The sequence below is a fragment of the Chiloscyllium plagiosum genome, chromosome 9, assembly GCF_004010195.1.
Source record: "Chiloscyllium plagiosum isolate BGI_BamShark_2017 chromosome 9, ASM401019v2, whole genome shotgun sequence".
Taxonomy (NCBI): Eukaryota; Metazoa; Chordata; class Chondrichthyes; order Orectolobiformes; family Hemiscylliidae; genus Chiloscyllium; species Chiloscyllium plagiosum.
Window position 1 is genome coordinate 98,576,155 of NC_057718.1, and position 20,945 is coordinate 98,597,099.

At 40.8% G+C, this 20,945-nt stretch overlaps 1 protein-coding gene across 6 annotated transcripts in view; it reads right to left on the reverse strand.

Annotated features, from left to right (window-relative positions):
• The window catches only part of LOC122553087 (serine/threonine-protein kinase PAK 5-like), a 205,347-nt gene that overhangs the window by 170,150 nt on the left and 14,252 nt on the right, over positions 1-20,945 (reverse strand). For 5 of the 6 annotated variants that reach the window (XM_043696600.1, XM_043696597.1, XM_043696599.1 and 2 more), the window contains exon 2: positions 13,193-13,254. The exons of the other annotated variant lie outside the window; for it this stretch is intronic. The gene's annotated coding sequence lies outside the window, so the exon portion shown is untranslated. The remainder of the gene's footprint in view (positions 1-13,192; positions 13,255-20,945) is intronic. 6 annotated transcript variants of the gene reach the window in all.

A 20,945-nucleotide genomic window follows, 5' to 3' on the forward strand; every position in this document is an offset into this window, starting at 1 on the left:
CATGAGCAAAACTGATGTAGTGTACAAAATACCATGCAAGGCCTGCACAAAACACTATATAGGACAAACAGGAAGACAGCTAACAATCCGCATCCATGAACATCAACTAGCCATGAAACGACACGACCAGCTATCCTTAGGAGCCACACACGCAGACAACACGGAACACAAATTTGACTGGGGCAACACTACTATCATAGGGCAAGCCAGACAGAGAACAGCCAGGGAATTCCTAGAGGCATGGCATTCATCCACAAACTCCATCAACAAACACATCGACCTGGACCCAATATACCAAACACTACAGCGGACAGCTGAAACTGACAACCGGAAGCGGCAGGGACAGACCACTATAAACACCGGAGGAAACATCAAAGAAGCGCTTCGCAGGAGGCTCCCAAGCACTGATGATGTCGCCTAGCCAGGGGACAAAACGTTTGCAACAAAAACTTCCAGCTCGGCGAACAGAACCACAGCAATAACTGTACATAAAAACAAAAATCTCAAAAATGATGCGCAACTCTAACAGTGATATAAGTTAACTATACATTCACCAGCATTTTGTGTTCCTAAATGGAAAACAGATCAAACATGAATTCAATTGACTAAACCAGAATCATAATTTCCATTTGTTTCAGCACTGCTAATTAAAAGATGGCAAAATAATTAGGCCAAATATCAAACACAGGTTATTTAAATTAATTCTGGAGAAAACTAAATTATAGAATAGTTTTTTGAATCAGTTACAAATCAAAATGAATTAATTATTGCTTCTGAAGACACTTTTGAAGCACACTGAGCCATGACCTTACAAGTAATACCATATATGGATTGAAGTACTGAGAGCTCAGCCTCCCATCTGATAAAGGCCATCTGTAAACTTGTTTCAGGTAGTCGTCCAACACTTCCATGTTAAATGAACTCGATTTTCCTCATTCCTTATAATTAGCATACATCTTATTTCAATTTACATGATGTTTCAAAATAGCTCATATCTTTCCATGTAAATATTTAATTGGCAACATGGTGGTTTCTGTTGAAAAAGGGGAAAAAAAACAAGTTTGTGATTTTGGTGGTGGGAAAGCCGCTCAGTTGTGTGTAATAGCACTTCTGGCCATAAAAAAAACCAATAGTTCAAAACTTAGAGAAAACAACATTTAAAATCCTAATTTAAACTTCTGTCTAATACTATCTAATCATTTTGCCATTAGCAGTGATCCTGCAATAGTAGCTTATCCAGGACCCTAAAAGCATTTGCAGAGAGAACAATACAAGATTCTGAATAGACCACGCTTCACCTCAAGCCTGCTGGGTCATTCAGTGAGATTATGACTCATCTGCATCTTAACTACAATTACCAGAATCTCGTTATGCTTACTTTAAAAATAAAATCACTCAACTATGAAAATTGGGGACTCGTTTGGCATAGTGGTAATGTCCCTATCTCTGGGCTGGAATACCTGTGTTTCGGTTCCATCTGCTCCAGGGGTAAGCCAAAACACTGCAGTATGATGAAAATTTCAATTGACACAGCGTCATGTGGATAAAAAAAAATCCAGATCTGAACAATCCTTCTGTGAAAAAAAAATTCTAGTTCTTAAAACTACATTGTGTACATTGGCAGATAAATCTGTTACCAACAACACAACATGAAGATATGATCTGATGGTTAATTTCAAGGCATTTGAGATTAAACAAATTATAAGCAATAACAATTCACATTAATATTGCATTTTCAAAATAAGTGCTTCATTGGAATACTCAAAAAACCAACACCAAGTGTCCAGATGTTCTGGCTGTCTTTATCTCAACCACCTGATGAAGGAGTGGCGCTCCAAAAGCTAGTGCTTCCAATTAAACCTGTAGGACTATAACCTGGTGTTGTGAGATTTTTAACTTTGTACACCCCAGTCCAACACCAGCATCTCCAAATCATGACCCTTCAGTGGGAGGGAGTCCTACCTGAGAAAACTGAAGGCTAATCCGTTTGGCCTGCAGATCTTGGACAAAGATACCATAATAATGGACATTATCTCAAGGAGAGCTGGCAGTCCAAGCAAAGACAGCCAGAACATCTGGATGCAGACAAGTCCAGGGTCATGCAAAGGGAGGGATTATGGAACAAAGGAGGTAGATTTTGCAGGCCACGCAAGGGCCAAAGATAGGAGAAATATCTGGTGGAGGGGCACCCCAAAGCATACAGAGTATCCAACAATTAATATTCCAGCACTTCCTCTCTGCCTTTTCCATAAGTTGATATCAAAGTAACCTTTTCACTTCTGCTCAATTCCCTTGACAACTACATTATGGAGAAAGTGAGGTCTGCAGAGGGCCTGTGCCCGAAACGTCGAATCTCCTGTTCCCTGGATGCTGCCTGACCTGCTGTGCTGTTCCAGCAATAAAGTTTCAACTACATTATGGCACGGGCAGCATAATATTTGCACCAATTAGTTTGGTAACAACTGAACTGCCAATTATTTAAAATGATGAGCTGGCTACTGATTTCAGTACCCACTCACCTGCCATATTACAGGACTGGATAGTGGATTGGCTTTTTATGTGCTTCCCATCAATACCATATTATATCAGGCCATCAGAAGGGATCATAAAATCTAGATCATTTGGGTTGATAAAATTGCTTTCATTGAGCTTTTAGTTAAGAAGCATCAAAAAAGAGAAGGGGGGGGGGGGGGGATGAGCAGGTTTAGTAGGTAAATTCTATAGAAGAGAACCTTAGGCAACTGAAGGATGGTGAGTAGAGAAAACCAAGTACAACCCCAGAATTGGATGAGTACAAATATCCTGAAGAGTGATCAGGCAGGTGGAGATTACAAACATAAGAAAGGGGGAGACCACCGATAGATTTGCAAAAAGGGATGAGTGTTTTAAAACTGTTTTGTCACTGCATCAAGGTGATTGGGGCAATTACCTGGGTATAAGTTAGGACAGAGGAAACAGAGTTGTCATTATCTCAAGTTCATGGAGAAATGGTAGACTGGAATTATTGAGACTGGACATACCAAAGGTATAGTCTAGATTAGAGTCGTGCTGGAAAAGCACAGGTCAGGCAGCATCCGAGGAGCAGGAAGTTCGACATTTCAGGCAAAAGTCCTTCATCAGGAATAGAGACAGAGTGCCTGAAGGGTGGAGAGATAAATGAGAGGGGGGTTGGGGTGGGGAGAAAGTAGCGTAGAGTACAATAGGTGAATGGGGGTGGGGATGAAGGTGATAGGTCAGACAGGAGGGCAGAATGGATAGGCAGAAAGGAAGATAGGCAGGTAGACAGGTCATGGGGACGGTGCTGAGCTGGAAGGTTGGAGCTAGGGTGAGGTGGGGGAAGGGGAAATGAGGAAACTGGTGAAATCCACATTGATGCCATGCGGTTGAAGTGTTCTGAGGCGGAAGATGAGGCGTTCTTCCTCCAGGCATCAGGTGGTGAGGGAGCGGCGGTGAAGGCGGCCCAGGACCTGCATGCCCTCGGCAAAGTGAGAGGGGGAGTTGAAATGTTGGGCCACAGGGCAGTGGGGTTGATTGGTGCGGGTGTCCCGGAGATGTTCCCTAAAGCGCTCTGCTAGGAGGTGTCCAGTCTCCCCAATGTTGAGGAGACCGTGTTGGGAGCAACGGATACAATAAATTATATTGGTGGATGTGGAAGACTCCTTTGGGGCTTTGGATGGAGGTGAGGGAGGTGTGGATGCAGGTTTTGCAATTCCTGCGGTGGCAGGGGAGGGTGTCAGGAAGGGAGGGTGGGTTGTTGGCGGGTGTGGACCTGACCAGATAGTCACAGAGGGAACGGTCTCTGCAGAAAGCGGAAACGGTTGGGGAGGGAAATATATCTCTGGTGGTGGGGGAAATGTCGTCGAATTATGTGGTTTATGCGAAGGTTGGTAGGGTGAAAGGTGAGCACCAGGGGGGTTCTGTCCTTGTTACGGTTGGAGGGGTGGGGATGAGGACGAGATGCGTTGGAGGGCATCTTTAACCACATGGGAATGGAAATTGCAGTCTCTAAAGAAAGAGGCCATCTGGTGTGTTCTGTGCTGGAACTGGTCCTCCTGGGAGCAGGTACGGTGGAGATGGAGAAATTGGGAATACGGGATGGTACTTTTGCAGGAGGTAGCTGTGGGAATCAGTGGGTTTATAAAAAATATCAGTGTCAAGTCGGTCATCATTCATGGAGATGGAGGGGTCCGGGAAGGGGGAGGAAGGTGTCAGAGTTTGTCCAGGTGAATTTAAGGTCAGGATGGAATGTGTTGGTGAAGTTCATGAATTGCTTAACCTCCTCGCAGGAGCACAAGGTGGCACCAATGCAATCATCAATGTAGCAGAGGAAGAGGTGGGGAGTGGAGTGGTGTCGGTGTAACTACGGAAGATGGACTGTTCTACGTAACCAAAGAGACAGGCATAGCTGGGGCCCATACGGGTGCCCATGGCTATCCCTTTGGTCTGGAGGAAGTGGGAGGACTCGAAGGAGAAATGGTTAAGGGTGAGGACCAGTTCAGCCAAACGAATGAGTGTGTCGGTGGAAGGGTACTGTTGGGGACGTCGGGAAAGGAAGAAACGGAGGGTTTGGATGCCCTGGTCATGGCGGATGGAAGTATAGAGGGACTGGATATCCATGGTGAAGATGAGGCATTGGGGGCCGGGGAAACTGAAGTCTTGGAGGAGGTGGAGGGCGTGGGTGGTGTCTTGAATGTATGTGGGGAGTTCCTGGACTAGGAGGGATAGGAAAGTGTCGAGGTAGGTAGAGATGAGTTCGGTGGGGCAGGAGCAAGCTGAGACAATGGGTCAGCCAGGGTGGTCAGGCTTGTGGATCTTGGGAAGGAGGTAGAATCGGGCGGTGCGGGGTTCCCAGACTATAAGGTTGGAAGCTGTGGGTGGGAGATCTTCTGAGGTGATGAGGTTCTGTATGGTCTGGGAGATGACGGTTTGGTGATGGGGGTTGGGGTCATGGTCAAGGGGGCGGTAGGAGGAAGTGTCTTCGAGTTGGCGTCTGGCTTCAGCGGTGTAGAGGTCAGTGCACCAAACTACCACTGCAGCCCTTTATCCGCTGGCTTGATGGTGAGGTTGGGATTGGAGCAGAGGGAGTGGAGGGCTGTGCGTTGAGGGCGAGAGGTTGGAGTGGGGTAGACAGGTTGAAGCGGTTAATGTCTTGGCGGCAGTTGGAAATGAAAAGATAGAGGGCAGGTAATAGGCTAGCACGGGGTGTCCAGGTGGATGGAGTGTGCTGGAGGCGGGCAAAGCGGTCCTCGGAAGGTGGGCGGGAGTCCCGATTGTAAAAGTAAGGTTGGAGGCGGCGGAAGAAGTGTTCAACATCAGGGTGTGTATTAAATTCATTGATGCGTGGGTGGAGGGGGATAAAAGTGAGGCCTTTGCTGAGGACCAAAGGCATAGATGGGGGCTTCAATGAAAAATAAAGGGAATCTCTGGTCCAGATCCAGGTCCATACTCTCCCAATTGAACTCAATTCTTTGGAGTACATACATCGCATCAGGAGGCATTCTAAATTGGCCTTCAAAAATGCTGCGTTGATGAGCTGAAATGTTAGTTTGCCTTTTGGAAGGTCATAACATGTGCATTCCTGCCATTGAGAGTATTTGTTGTGCACAGAAGCTTGCGTACATGTAGAAATTCATTCAAATAAGAAATGTCAGATTTTTGGTACAAACAAGACTATTTAATGAAGATTAAGTGTGAAACCCAGTTTGATGCTGCGGAGAGTTATAATCTTTTATTTATTAAGAGTTTAGGATAACTTTGTTAAAGCTTCAGAAAAGGATCTGCCTTCAGAGCTTTAGGAAATAATTTTAGATATTTTCTAATTGACCTGTTCAGAGATGCTATTACATGCCCCGGGAGCAAGTGGGACTTAACCCAGGACTCCCATCCAAATTTGTCAAATGGGAAACCTAAGGATCAGGTGGGACACTAATTTTACACACCAAGTTACTCAGACTTCAATGGAAGGTACAATCAGATGGGATGGAAACATCAATATTAAATGTCCATAATGTTAGCTACTCTATTACTGTTGCAGGCAGTGCATTCCACATCCCTACTACTGAGTAAAGCAACCAACTCTGACATCTGTCCTATATCTATCATTCCTCAACTTAAAGCTATGTCCCCTCGTGCTCGCCATCACCAGAGGAAAGAGGCTGTCACTGTCCATCCTATCTAACTCTGATTATCTTGTATGTCTCATTAAGTCACCACTCAACCTTCTTCTCTCTAATGAAAAGAACCTCAAGTCCCTCATAAGACCTTCCTCCATGCCAGGCAACATCCTGGCAAATTTCCTCTGAATCCTTTCCAAAGCTTCCACATCCTTCCTATAATGCGGTGACCAGAACTGTATGCAATACTCCAAGTGCAGCCACACCAGAGTTTTGTACAACTGCAGTATGACCTCGTGGCTCAGAAACTCAATCCCGCTACCAATAAAAGCTAACACACTTTATGCCCTCTTAACAACTCTATAAACCTGGGTGGCAACTTTCAGGGATCTATGTACATGGACAGCGAGATCTCTCTGCTCATCTACATTACCAAGAATCTTGCCATTAGCCCAGTACTCTTTATTCCTGTTGCTCCTTCCAAATGGACATCTCAGAGGTCTGTAGGACTGGACAAGATTAGAGATCCTTCTGATGGAAACAGACATACTATTTTGTTCTCTCCATTCAAGCTTATTTACATGAGAAATGACAGTTGCTCAAGTCAGCATCCCTGATTGCTAGAAGTTAAAGCTGCTATAATTAAGTGCAACAACTGGCACTTATACACACCAGGAAGCATTATTGACATTGCATAGATGGCTAACTGCAATGACAAGATTATGGATAAGTAGCAATGCAGTTTGATTTATTTATTTTTCCATATCTGCAGGAGATACAGATTGCTAGCCAGCAGCTGGGTTTCCTACTCTTGCCAGTTTATTACAACATGGACTTCAGATTTAAAATTAGGACATAGATCAGCTGTTGAAACATATACTGTACGGTTAAAGCCAGCAAATTCAGGGAATTCAGAACTACGACATGAGTTAAAAATATCGAAAGCTTGCTGGCCCATTTGTATTGGCTAATGTGTTAACCTCAACTTTCCTGTTATTTTCTGAAATATTTTAGTTTTGCAGATTGTTGCAAATAACTAGTTCATGATTTATATTAATATTGCAGAGATAATTTTCAGTGCTGAAAAGATTAAAGTTAGGATTAGTTGTAAGGTTATAAAGGTATTTAATATACAGGCCTTTCAAGATTGCCAAAACACCCGAAGAAATGTGGTTCAAAATGTGGATTGTATGTGTAAAAAGGTCAGAATAGAAGAGATAGAGCTATAAAACAGATGAGATTATTTACCAAAAGAACTGGAGGCACATCTGCAATCACTACTGTAATGGCATTGCACAGAGACGTTTGTATTTTGGGAGGTAGAACGCATTTACTTCGCCAGGTCAAAAAAAAATTGTAAATTAAGGATAATTATCCTAACAGTCAATGAGGACATTCCAGATCAGGCTATATGAGCGCAGAATTAGCTTTTCTGCTTTCAGATTATATGGGCTTTTGTTGAGAGTTTGTTGTAGCTTGTGCTTGATTTGTACATTTTGCAACTCACTATCATTCCTCAACTTAAAGCTATGTCCCCTCGTGCTAGCCATCACCAGAGGAAAGAGGCTCTCAATGTCCACCCTATCTAACCCTCTGATTATCTTGTATGTCTCATTAAGTCACCACTCAACCAAAGAAAATGGCAGTAATGCCAAGTCCTGTAAGTAGAATTTAAAAAAAATATTTCATTGCTCACCATTTTGAACTTGGACAAGGCTTAATCTCGGTTTAAACTCCGAGGGTACAGAAGATGAGAGAGTGTTTAAAATTAGTGGAAGAATCAACAATGATCCTCTACAGAGAATTTGTCCTGAAGAAAGCAACGGGTTAGAAGTATTGAAAAATAAACAGATCAAAGAACTAAAGCACCCGCAGTCAAGAGATGATAAATTGAAGTTTTATCTTTAAGATGTATCCTAACTACTACTACCTTGCCACTGCATACTTCCAGTAAGGTATGATGGAAAACATTTCAAGTTGATGGGTGTAAGAAAAAGTTTCCCTAATGACTATGAGATGCCTATCTCTTGCAGAGTCGTAACTCCATAAAATAATAAAATAGAATTTTTATTGGCAGAGATTTTAAGATAGTTCATATCATTTTTATTACATCAAGTGTAAAAGTGTACACAGCACTAAGGAAACCAAAGGCACACCAGGAGATACAAAAGAAGTGTAGGAAAGGCAAAGTTACAGTGATTATGAGGGATTTCAATATGCAGGTGGACTGGAGAAAATCAGATAGGTAGTGATTCGCAAGAAAAGGAATTTGTGGAATATCTACAAGATGGCTTTTTGGAGCAGTTTGTGGAGGAGCTCACTAGGGAACAGGCAATACTAAATTTAGTGTTCTGCAATGAGGGAGATCTGATGAGGGAGCTAAGGTGAAGGAACCCTTAGGAGACAGTGATCATATTATGATTGAATTTACTCTGCAATTTGAGAGGGAGAACATAGAATCAGAGGTAGCAGTATTACAGCTGAATAATGGCATGAGTGAGGAGCTGGGTAGAATTGACTGGGAGAGGAGCCTAGCAGGAAAGAGAGCAGAACAGCAATGGCAAGAGTTTCTGGGAGTAATTCAGGAGACAGAAAAGATTCATCCAGGGGAAAAAGATGCATAGTACAGGGATACAGGGAGAATGAGGCAACCATGGTTGACGAGAGAAGTCAGAGACAGCATAAAAGCAAAATAGAAAGCATATAACGTGATGAAGGACAGTGGGAACCCAGAGGATTAGAAAGCTTACAAACAGAGGGCAACAAAAAAGAAATAAGGAGGAAGATGATTAAATATAGGGGAAAATTGCCAGTAATGTAAAGGAAGACTGTAGCAGTTTCTTTAGATATATAAAGGGCAAAAGAGAGGCAGAAGTGGACACTGGACTGGAAAATGATGGAGAGATAATGGTGGGGAATAAGGAAATGGCTGAAGAACTGAATATTTATTTCACTTCAGTCTTCACGGTGGAAGACACAAGTAATATCTCAAAAATTCAAGAGAGTGAGGGAGCCAAGCTGAGTATGGCTGCCATCACCAAGGAGAAGGTGCTAGGATAACTAAATGGCCTGAAGGTGGATAAATCACCTGGACCAGATGGACTATACCCCAGAGTTCTAAGGGAGACAGCTGTAGAGATAGTGGAGGAGTTGGTAGTGAGCTTTCAAGAATTACTAGAGTCAGGGAGGTTCCGAGGACTGGAAAATTACAAATGTGACACTCCTGCTTAAAAAAGGGAGTAAGGCAAAAAAAAAAAGGAAAATTACAGACTGATTAGCCTAACCTTAGTTGTGGGTAAGATCCTAGAATCCATTGTGAAAGATTAGATTTCTGAATACTTGGAAGTGTATGGTAAAATAGGGCAAAGTCAGCATGGTTTCACCAAGGGGAGGTCATGCCTGATAAATCTGCTAGGATTCTTCGAGGAAGTAACGAACATGTTGGACCAAGGAGAACCAATGGATGTTATCTATCTGGACTTCGAGAAGGCCTTTCATAAGGTGGCGCACAGGAGGCTGCTGAGTAAGATAAGGGCCATTCATGGTAGAGGCAAGGTGTCTGGCAGAAAGCAGGGAGTGGAGATAAAACGGTCTTTCTCAGGATAGCAGCTGGTGAGAAGTGGTGTTCTGCAAGGCTCAGTGTTGAGACCACAACTTTTCACTTTATACATTAATGATCTATATGAAGGAATTGAGGGCATTCTGACTAAGTTTGCAGATGATCCAAAAGATAGAAAGTGGGGCAGCATTGAGGTGGTGGGGAGGCTGCAGAAGGATTTGGTCAGGTTAGGACAGTAGGCAAAGAAGTGGAAGATGGAGTACAAAATGGGAAAATGTGAGGACTTCGGTAGGAAGACTAAAGACATGAAACATTTTCTAAATGGGGAGAAAATTCAGAAATCTGAAGTGCAAAAATACTTGGGAGTTCTCGTCCAGAATTCTCTCAAAGCAAACTTGCAGGTTGAGTCAGTAGTTAGAAAGGCAAATGCAACAATGACATTTATTTTGAGGGGACTTGAATATAAAAGCAGGGGTGCACTTCTGAGGCTCTAGTCAGACCATATTTGGAGTATTGTGTGCAGTTTTGGGCCCCATATCTTAGGAAGGATGTATTGGTCCTGGAGTGGGTTCACAGGAGGTTCACGAGAATGGGCCCAGGAGAAAAAAGCTTAACATAAGTGGAACCTTTAAGGATGCTGGGTCTATACTCTGAGTTTAGAAGGAATGGGGGGGGGGCAAAATATCTAATAGAAACTTACACAATTTTGAATGGCTTGGACAGAGTGAATGTTGGGAAGATGTTTCCTTTGGTAGGAAAGACTCGGACACAAGAGTACAGCCTTAGAATAAAGGGAAGACCTTTCAGAACAGAGATAACGAGAAAGTTCTTCAGCCAGAGAGTATGAATCTATGGAATTCACTGCCACAGAAGGTTGTGGAGGTCACGTCATTAAGTATTTTAATATGGAGATAGATAGGTTCTTGAGTATCAAGGGGATCAAGAGTTACTGGGAGAATGGGGTTGAGAAACTTATCAGAGTCAAAAAATATGGCACTGCAAAAGCACAGCAGGTCAGGCAACATCCGAGGAGAGTCGACATTTTGGATAAGTCCTTCAACAGGAATGTGGGCGGGGAAGGGGGCTGATTGAATGGCACAGCAGACTCAATGGACTGAATGGTTTAATTTCTACTCCTGTCTCTTATGGTCTTATATATACGTATATAAAGATGTGTAATTATAGAGTCTACAATTTTATTAATTATTTGAGAATTAAAATTACATTTGACAAACGCATTACTCAAGATTCTAAAAATGTGCAATCATTGTCAGACAGAGTCATCGAAATCCATTTGAAAGCATTAATGCAGTGGGAGAGAAATGCTTACACTGCAAAAGAAAGTGTCTATATAAGGGACATTTCATTATTTGTCAAATCATCTCCACTGGTAACATAAACAAATATATTTTTGATTTAAAAAAAAACTAACAACAGCTTTTACAAAACACAGTTGCCTTTTAAACCACAGAGCAACAAAGTAATAAAAACAGTTCAGAATGGTACTCAGGTCTCTGGAGAAATAGTTCAATATTCAAATAATAAAACAGGCACTTGACCTTCCACAGAGTTTCTTTGCATGCTGTTAACTTGAGTCACTCCAAGCAAGATTCTGCCCTGACTAGTGCTGAAGCATCCCTCAAAGTCACAAATGATATCCAACATGAATGCAATTGGTAAATTATCCCTCCTCGACCTGTATGCAGCCTTCAACATGGCTGCTCTCTTTCAGCAACACCATCTGAAAAAGATCAGATTCCACATGTGCCCTGATGATATCCAGCTTTACCTCGCCCCACCTCTTTCTACTCCACATGTTTTATAAATTGTCAGACTGATTATCAACATCCAGTATTAGATGAGCACAATTTTCCTTCAATTAAATATTGGGAAATTTGAAGCCACGACAATCTGTTCCGCCGCAAAATTCATTCCCTCACCACAAAATTGAATCCTTTCCATAGTAGTTCTGAGACAGGCTTGAACTGTCTCAATCTTGATGTTATGGTCGACCCCTACAGTGAGACTGACTAGTTTTCTGTGCCATTAACAAACTGTTTCCTTTCATATCTGTAACATCACCAGACTCCATTGCGGTTTAGTTCACCTGCTGCTGAAAACCTCATCTGACGTCGTCATCATAACCTCTCGATTTGACTGTTCCAACACTCTCCTGGCTGGCTTCCCATATTTTGCTCTTCATAAACTTAAGAATAATGAAATACATCATAACTAGCACCAAATTCTGTTCACCCATTGCAGCAGAAGTCATCCCAATGAAGAAGAAACATACTAAGGGGAGGATTAGGCAACCATGACTGATAAGGGAAGTCAGGGACAGAATAAAAGCAAAAGAGAAAGCATACAATGTGTTGAAGATTAATGTGAAGCTAGAGAATTTGGAAGCCTTTAAAAACTAGAGGACAATTTTAAAAAAGCTATAAGGGGAAAATGTTGAAATATGAGAGTAAGCTAGCAAGTAACATATGAGCAAATTGCAAGAGTTTGTTTAGATTCATAAAAGGTAAGAGAGAGGCAAGAGTGGTAAATGACACAGGAGTAGTAGTAATTGGAAGCAAAAAAATGTTGGAGAAACTGAATACATACTTTGCATCAGTCTTCATGATGTCAGTATACCAGAACAGGAAGAGTGTTGTGGCCATCACTGAAAAGGTGGTCCTGGGGAAGCTTAAAGATCTAAAGGTAGATAAATCACCCGGATCAGATGGACTATACCCCAAGGTGTTGAAAGTAATAGAGGAGGAGATTGGTATTGAACATTGGAGTGACGGAAAAGGTTGGAAAATTGTTAGCAGCAGCACCTTATCAAAGGCCTCTAGGAATCCAAATAGAGCAATCCAAACTAGTTATCCTTTGTCTAACTTGTCCAAAGGATTTTAACACATGACCTCCCTTGACAAAGCCATGCTGACTCAGTCCTATTGTACAATGCATTTCCAAGTACTCCTCAATCACAGACTCTAAATCTTACCAACAACCAAGGTTAAACTAACCAGCCTATAACTTCCCAACTGTTGAGGGAGGGTGGGAAACAAAAAGGCCTCTTAATACCCTTTAATCTCTGTATCAATCCAGTCTAATCGGCACCGGGAGCATTAAAGACCCCTCTGAAAGGAACCAAGGACATAGTATCTTTGAGAAAAGGAATAGCTTTTAGAAAACAAAAGGAACCAGCTTTGTGACACTTCAAACCTCTATGGCTATTTTTAATTTCCAACTGCACTTTGTACCAAAGCATTGGGAGCTTTACTCCCTATGAAATATTATGCTGGTGCTAACAATCAAGCACAATAAACCTCAGGCATGAATGTTGCACAACATATCTATTTAGAGTTTACGCTCTATTATGCAACAATCATGGATAGCCTAATGAATGTACTGCAAAAACTCATGAATCATTTGTTCACATTTTGAACAAATAGAATATGACATTCCACAGGGCTTAAATTGGGATACCACAATCACTGTCTTTCTGATTTTTTAAAATCTCATTGCTTACCAGTACTTTTCCTTGTTCTTAAGCTGGCCAGCTTCTCTGTGCTTTATGTTGTCTAATAGATTCTGAAGAAAATAGGAAAGGAAAACACTAACAGTCAAGGAGGACACTCATACTAGAATTGGCGGCACCACAAGCATTAAGAAGAAAGTTAAACAGTCATTTGTACATTCTTGATTCACACACTTCTATTAAATGTACCTTTCAAACAGTTTATATTCCTCATAAGGCAAACTAACCGTTAACAATTTTGTTAGGCCTATTCTTAGAATGCCCTCATTTAATCTAAATTATTGGCCCCATTTTCTCCTCTGACCTCAAAAAAGGTATTTTATTTAATTTTGAAAAATTACATGCATTATCCATGCAATTGTTGAAGTCAAAGGTCTTCATTTTTCTCACTTATGCTTTAAACACTGGGGCCTTTAATTATACACAATAGTATCCAATTTCAAATAACTGATTGAAATCTGGCACACTTCAAAAATCAACAAGCAAGTATGGTAATTCAGTACAGCAATAGTACATTTTCCATAAAATTAAAAAATGAGAAACCTAACATCACATTATTTCTTCACTGATGTCCCTAGCTAAACTTTATCAAAATATGCAAATAATTAATTGATAATTTGACCTGTTAATCAGAAAAACCCCAAAGCTTGCAGAATAATTACACAATAGAAGGATGTCTTTCAGCCTCTCATGTCAACTCTCCAAATGAGCAAATATCTTCGTGCCATTCTCCCACCTTCTCTCCATAATGCTGCACATTCACCATTGTTCAGATAAGAGTCAATTTCCTTTTGAATATTTCAATTGAACCTGACTTCACCACACTTTCAGGCAGTTCACTCCATTTCACTGGATGAAATAAATCTTCCTCCAGCCACTTTTGCTTCTTTAGCTCAATTTTAAACCTGTGCCTTTTTATCCTGGGGAACAGATTCTCCCTATTTACTCTTTCCATGTCTTTCATCAGTTTGAATACCTTCAAGTCTCCCCAAATATTTTTTCCTCAGAGAAAACAGTCCTTACTTCTCCAATTTATCTTCATAACTGAAATTTATCATCCCTAGAACCATTCCTTTTCTACATTCTTTCCAATGCTTTCACATCTTAGATAAAATGTATACTTAGATTGGACATAACATTTCAGCCAAGGCTGAACTAGTATCTTGTACAAGTTCAACATCGCCACTTTGCTATAGCATTCGATGCTTCTGTTTACAAAGCCCAGGACATTGTATGTATTATTAGCTGCCCTCTCAATTTATGTTGCCATCTTCACTGAGCTCCGCACATATCCGCTCAGACCATTCCATTCCAGCTGCTTCTTCAGAACTGTGCCATTTATTTTATATCAGTTACCCACATTCTTCCTCGAATAGTGAGCCATAAGATGTTGAAACAAGACTTTTGTTTTAGCTTGATATCAAAATTTGTTTTATGGAGTACAACATGTGCAATAAACATGGTTCAAGTATCTTTGATGCACATGTCAACATGAAGAATTATACTTAACTGAGTTATACTAGGCAGCAAACTTTACATTGCAATATTTAAAAATATGTATGCTAAATATACCTTCCATCATGCCAAACAATTCGATCATTATCTTCACCCCACTAAACATGAACATGTTTCCTACAGATAGCAACAATTCTTCAGAATTAATATCTTCCCATTTTTATTGAATTCACATTAAGCCTGACAGTGCATTTGACATTATATATGGCTTACACATAATATATTACAACTTATGTTTGGTTATCACATTTATGATAATAGATAAGGTTCAAGAACACTACACAGAAGAGATAAAAAAGAAAAATTTGATACCGAGTTGCACAAAGAGATATTCGGAGATGGCCAAAAGCTTGATCAAAAAGGTAGAAATTAAGGAATACATGAGAGGAAAGTAAGGTCAAGAGGTGGGAGGATTTAAAGGAAGAAATTGCAGAGCTTTATGCCTACACATCAGAAGACAAGGACATCAATGGTTGAGCAACTAAATTCAAGAGGCTAGAATTACATGAGAACAAATACATTGAATGATTAACATGCTGGATAATCTAACAATATTTAAATTTCAATAGATTTTGCTCTTGAAGTCATGTTGAATCATGAGGGGGATATATTAATGAGTAATTACTGGCAATTATTATTCAAAATTAACACTTTGCAGCTTACTAAAAAGATGCTGTGATAAAATGCAAGAAGTGATCGTAAAACCAGTAGCATAAAGTTGCCAACTGCCTTGGATCAGTTGGCAGCATGCTTTGCATCAGTCCAGACTCTTGAGCACAATCTCAGGTAAACATTCTGTGCAGTACTGAGAAGCTTCTGCATCGTCATATATGCTACTTTCCAATTACAGTTTAAACAGAGGTCCTGTCTATTCTCTCAGGGAAGCTCCCACTGCAATATTTGCAGAGCAAGGTTGTCCTCCCCAATACTGACTTCAAGAAACCAGAAATAAATGTGTCAGCATGGGGCCTCAGAGTGCAGCTTAGAGCAGACATTGATATCAAGGCAACAGAGTGCAGAAGGAGATTTGGGAGAATTCCTAGGTTGTGCAGTTCACTATTATGGGGAGACCAGAATGACTGGGTTTTTCTCCTTTGAGCAAAAAAGGAGAAGAGGAGATTTAAAGTGTTCAGTATTATGTAGCATTTTGAAAGAATATATATGGGGAAAATGTTTCCTGTAGTAGATGGTCAGTATTGTTGGGATAGAGTTCATCTGAACTGTCTTATGTTTCAGCGATCATATCACCAGGGATTAGAGAGGGCTTTAAACGGAATAGAGTGGGGAAGAGAACGTGCAGGAAAACACTGAGTAAATTAAATGAAAAAGACAATGCAAGAGATCAAGGTAGCAAATAGGATAATGATCAAAGTACAACAGGAAGTATCACAGGCAGTGACTACAATCTTAACAGCATGCCGGCAGATAGAGCCAGTGTTCACAAAAGCAGCAAACAGTATACCTGATGGTAGAGATAAATCTCCTATGGAACGCTGAATAGTTGTTTTATATTTTACTTACTGAATGAACTTTTATTGTTCATCTTTTGTTATGATAGATTATGTAATTCACAGTCCTGGATCAGGGCTTCAGATTTGGTACTTTACACCCATATTTCAAACAGAACCAGAATTTCATTACCTCACTTAGAAATGTTCTCTGAACTAACTACCATCCTGCTGAAAAGTTCTTCAAAAACAGGTGTCGGTCTAACTACAAGGTCAGGAGTCACATAACGCCAGGTTATAGTCCAATTCTGTCAGTGCTCCAAAAGCTTGTGATTTCAAATAAACCTGTCGAACTATAACCTGATGTGTGACTTCTGACCTCGTCTCCCCCCCACCCAGACCAACACCGGCACCTCTACATCTGCATCCAGGTCTGGTCGCCCTATTATAGGAAAGATGTGGATGCTTTGGAGGGGGTTCAGAGGAGGTTTACCAGGATGCTGCCTGGACAGGAGGGCTTATCTTATGACGAGAGGTTGACTGAGCTCGGAGTTTTTTCATTGGAGAAAAGGAGGAGGAGAGGGGACCTAATTGAGGTATACAAGATAATGAGAGGCATAGATAGAGTCGATAGCCAGAGACTATTTCCCATGGCAGAAATGACTAACATGAGGGGTCATAGTTTTAAGCTGGTTGGAGGAAAGTATAGAGGGGATGTCAGAGGTGGGTTCTTTACACAGAGTTGAGAGAGCATGGAATGCGTTGCCAGCAGTTGTGGAAGCAAGGTCATTGGGGACATTTAAGAGACTACTGGACATGCATATGGTCAAGAAATTTGAGGGTGCATACATGAGGATCAGTGGTCGGCACAACATCGTGGGCTGAAGGGCCTGTTCTGAGCTGTACTGTTCTATGTTCTATGTCCTAGGTCTAATTATCTATTGAGTCATTGCTCTGGTCACCACACAAGATGGAAAAATACCTGGAACCTGTTTTGAAACTGTCTGATTTGTCTAACCTCCCATGCTCGAAGCTACAACTTCTACTCCAGCCAAGTTATAAACTGGGAATAAATCCACTCCATCCAAGGATAGTTTTATTACTATTACAATGACTGCTGTTACCACCACCACCTGAATGTCTGAATGTCATGTCAAACTCCAATTATATTTTGGACAATAGAACCTGGGTATTCTTTCAATTTGTGTTATTAACACATGGGTTTTATCACATGCTCTGCAAAGAAAACTAAATAATTTTCTAGCATAAGAATTTGAGTAGCTCCTGTGACCTTAAATATAGTTAGGGGTTTAGCTGCATCATTTGAAACAAAATTATCTCCCCTTGTGCAATTCTCCTTTACTCCATTCAACTCTCCAGTACTCATACCAATTTTTAACCTCCAGTTTCTTACTTATAATTTATGTCATAATTTGATCTGTGGTATTTTCATTTTGAGTTCTCTTTTTGGACTTGTTCTTACAAACCTGAATTAGTCCCATGAGTTTCCTTCACAACTTCCAGCATCCAGAACTAAACTGTCCCACTTTATTACAATGGAAACACTGAGGCCTTCCATTTTAAACTCTACCCTCAGAACTTACTCTAATCCGATGGGGAAATCCTGTGGCATTCTCAGCTGTCCTCTCTTTGCCGTGCCTTTCTGACTCTCCCATCCTGACCTTCTAGAGTTTACAGGGATGATTAAAATGAGGTCTAGTTTTATGAATAAAGTCATAACCAGACAATACTGGTGCTGTCTGTGTAGCACTTGCAACTCTTTGATCTTCAAAATGGGTTTTTATTATAAAGGTTGAGAGTTTTTAAATTCTTGCCAGATCTCTAAGAACTTCATACAGGAGTTCAAATCCTAGTGTTTCCATCTACCTGTCAAAGTTATTTTGTTTAACTCTTTCAAATTCAGCATTGCCTCAGAAAACCTATTTCCTTAAGTTTTGAAATTTTTGTATGCTCCAAAGAATAACTCTAATCTGTTTTTTCAAGATTTGGAGATGCCGGTGTTGGACTGGGGTGTCCAAAGTTAAAAATCACAACACCAGGTTATAGTCCAACAGGTTTAATTGGAAGCACACTAGCTTTCGGAGCATCGCTCCTTCATCAGGTGGTAGTGGAGGGCTCAATCCTAACAGACTTTAGAGCAAACATTTACAGTGTGATGTAACTGAAATTATACATTGAAAATTTGATTGTCTGTTAAGCCTTTCACCTGTTAGAATACCATGGTAGTTTCACTTCTTTCATGTGTAAATCATAAAACCTTTTTTTAAAAAGTTGCATTCTCAGGTTAGCTGTTAACAGTGGGGATAGCTAGACAATATGTTGAAGGTGTTAGCCCCGTGTTCTCTGGTGCGCGTGCGCACACAGAGTGTCTTAAGTCCGTGAGGGGGTACATGTGAGAGTGTGGGAGTGTGTGTGTCTGTAAGGGTGTGTGTGCGCGTCTGTGTGCGTGTGCGTGTAGGAGTATCTGTGTGCACGTATAGTGCAACGGTGGTCACCTGTAATGTGACATGAACCCAACATCCGGTTGAGGCCCTCCTTATGGGTACCGAACTTAGCTATCAGCCTCTGCTCGGCCACTTTTCTCTGCTGCCTGTCCCAATGTCCACCTTGGAGGATGGTCACCCGAAGGTCCGAGGTCAAATGTCCTGGACCACTGAAGTGTTCCCCAACTGGGAGGGAACACTCCTGTCTGTTGATTGTTGTGCATCGACGGATGAATGGGCACCGCACAAACACACACATACACTTTCTCACACTCTCAACCCCCAACCCAGACAGACACACACACTCAGACAAAGACCCACATGCACACATATTTTGTGGTGTGAATTTGTACTTGCAGGGTTACATTGTACTTTGCTCAAAAACTGCATGCATTCATGTAAAACTCCGTTATCTCACTTTTAAGATTAGAATCAATCTAAACATCATGGCATAGACAGAGAACATAGGGGGCTAATATTGTCTAGCTATCACCATTGTTAACAGCTAAACCGAGAATGCAACTTTTTAAAAAAGGTTTTGTGACTTACACATGAAAGAAGTGAAACTACCATGGTATTCTAACAGATGAAAGGCTTAACAGACAATCAAATTTTCAATGTATAATTTCAGTTACATCACACTGTAAATTTTTGCTCTAACTTCTGTGTGTTAGGATTGAGCCCTCCACTACCACCTGATGGAGCGATGCTCCGAAAGCTAGTGTGCTTCCAATTAAATCTGTTGGACTATAACCTGGTGTTGTGTGATTTTTAACTCTTTCTTGAAAAAAAGAGTCATAATCCCCAGAAGCCTCCTCAGACATTGAAGGATAAAATTTCCACTCTTTACCTCTCAGCTTGCGCTACATCTCTTGGTGAATTTTTGCAGTGCATTTTGTAGACAATACATACTGCTGCTACTGAGGGTCTGTGGTGGAGGGAATTGCTTGTGGATGTGGTACCAATCAAGCCGGCTGCTTTGTTGTGGACGGCGTCAAGCGGCTTGAATGTTGTTGGAGCTGCATCCATCCAGGCAAACTAGGAATATTCCATCACATTCCTGACTTCTATGATTTCATTGATGAACTCTGATTCTCTGATCTACTTATCAACATGGATTTTATATTTGTTTAAAAGACGAGAGCAGTCACAGGATCAAAAAAGGAGTGTGATAACAGATTGGATTTATTAAATGGATGATTTTTGAATCTTTAATTTATTGAGAAAACTTCAGAAGGAAAACAAAAGGGTTACATTTATTCACTAATGTAAATAGGAAGGTAGCCAAAGTACTGTGTTTCAATTTAGACGATATAGGTATAACTGGAAGATTCTTCCCAGCCCTGGAAAGTCTGTCAATTGCAAGTCAGGTGGTAACACATAGTAGGAATGCAAAAATCAGATTCTCAATGTTGAGAAAGGGATTTCAATTTTCCACCCAAGATTTTAAAGGTGAGACGAGAATCATCTTTGAGTGGGAAGAGGCCTACTTGCATATATTAACATCTCATTATTACCTAGTCTCACCCCATGTACAAAATGTTTAGTATGTGCAATTGAACAGAAGTACAGCTCCAATCAGCTTCACAAACAAGAATGATAATGATTTACAGCATAAGATAACAACCCTGGGATGTATTTCCAATTCTAATGAGAGGCTGTTCTTCATTTTGCTTTCAGTGACAGTTTATTCTTTTTAAGTATCATAGAATCAAGAAATCCTTACAGTTGTGAAAGCAGACCATTTAGCCCATCAAATTCACATTGACCCACCAAAGAGCATCCCAGCGAGACCTCACCCAACCTTAACCCTGTATTTCCTATTAGTAATCCATCTAGCCTGCACATCCCTGGACACTGAGCAATTTAGCATGGGCAATCCAGCTAACCTGCACATCTTTGGACTTTTTGTTTTTTTATTGGCCAAAGAGTAGGTAAGGGATTTCGCTCTGGATGTATCCAGTTGCTACCCATGGAAAAGCTAGTTAGTATTTACAGGTATTCAAAGCTACCATCTAGAACACCAGCAGGACATACAGAAAAAAGTATTCTTCATTTAAAAACCTTGTGCTTAAGTTGTTGACAAATACTTAATTTTTAACATTTAATTTGTAATTTAGAAGTCTGTATTGGTTCAAAAAATGACTGCAGAAATGTTAAAATAGAAGTCCATCATATCCAAAACAAAAATTAATGTTGGGTAACAAGGGGAATTAGAGCAAAAGCAAAGCAAAACATAATCATGTTATATTGCCATCCATGTAGAAAATTCTCAAT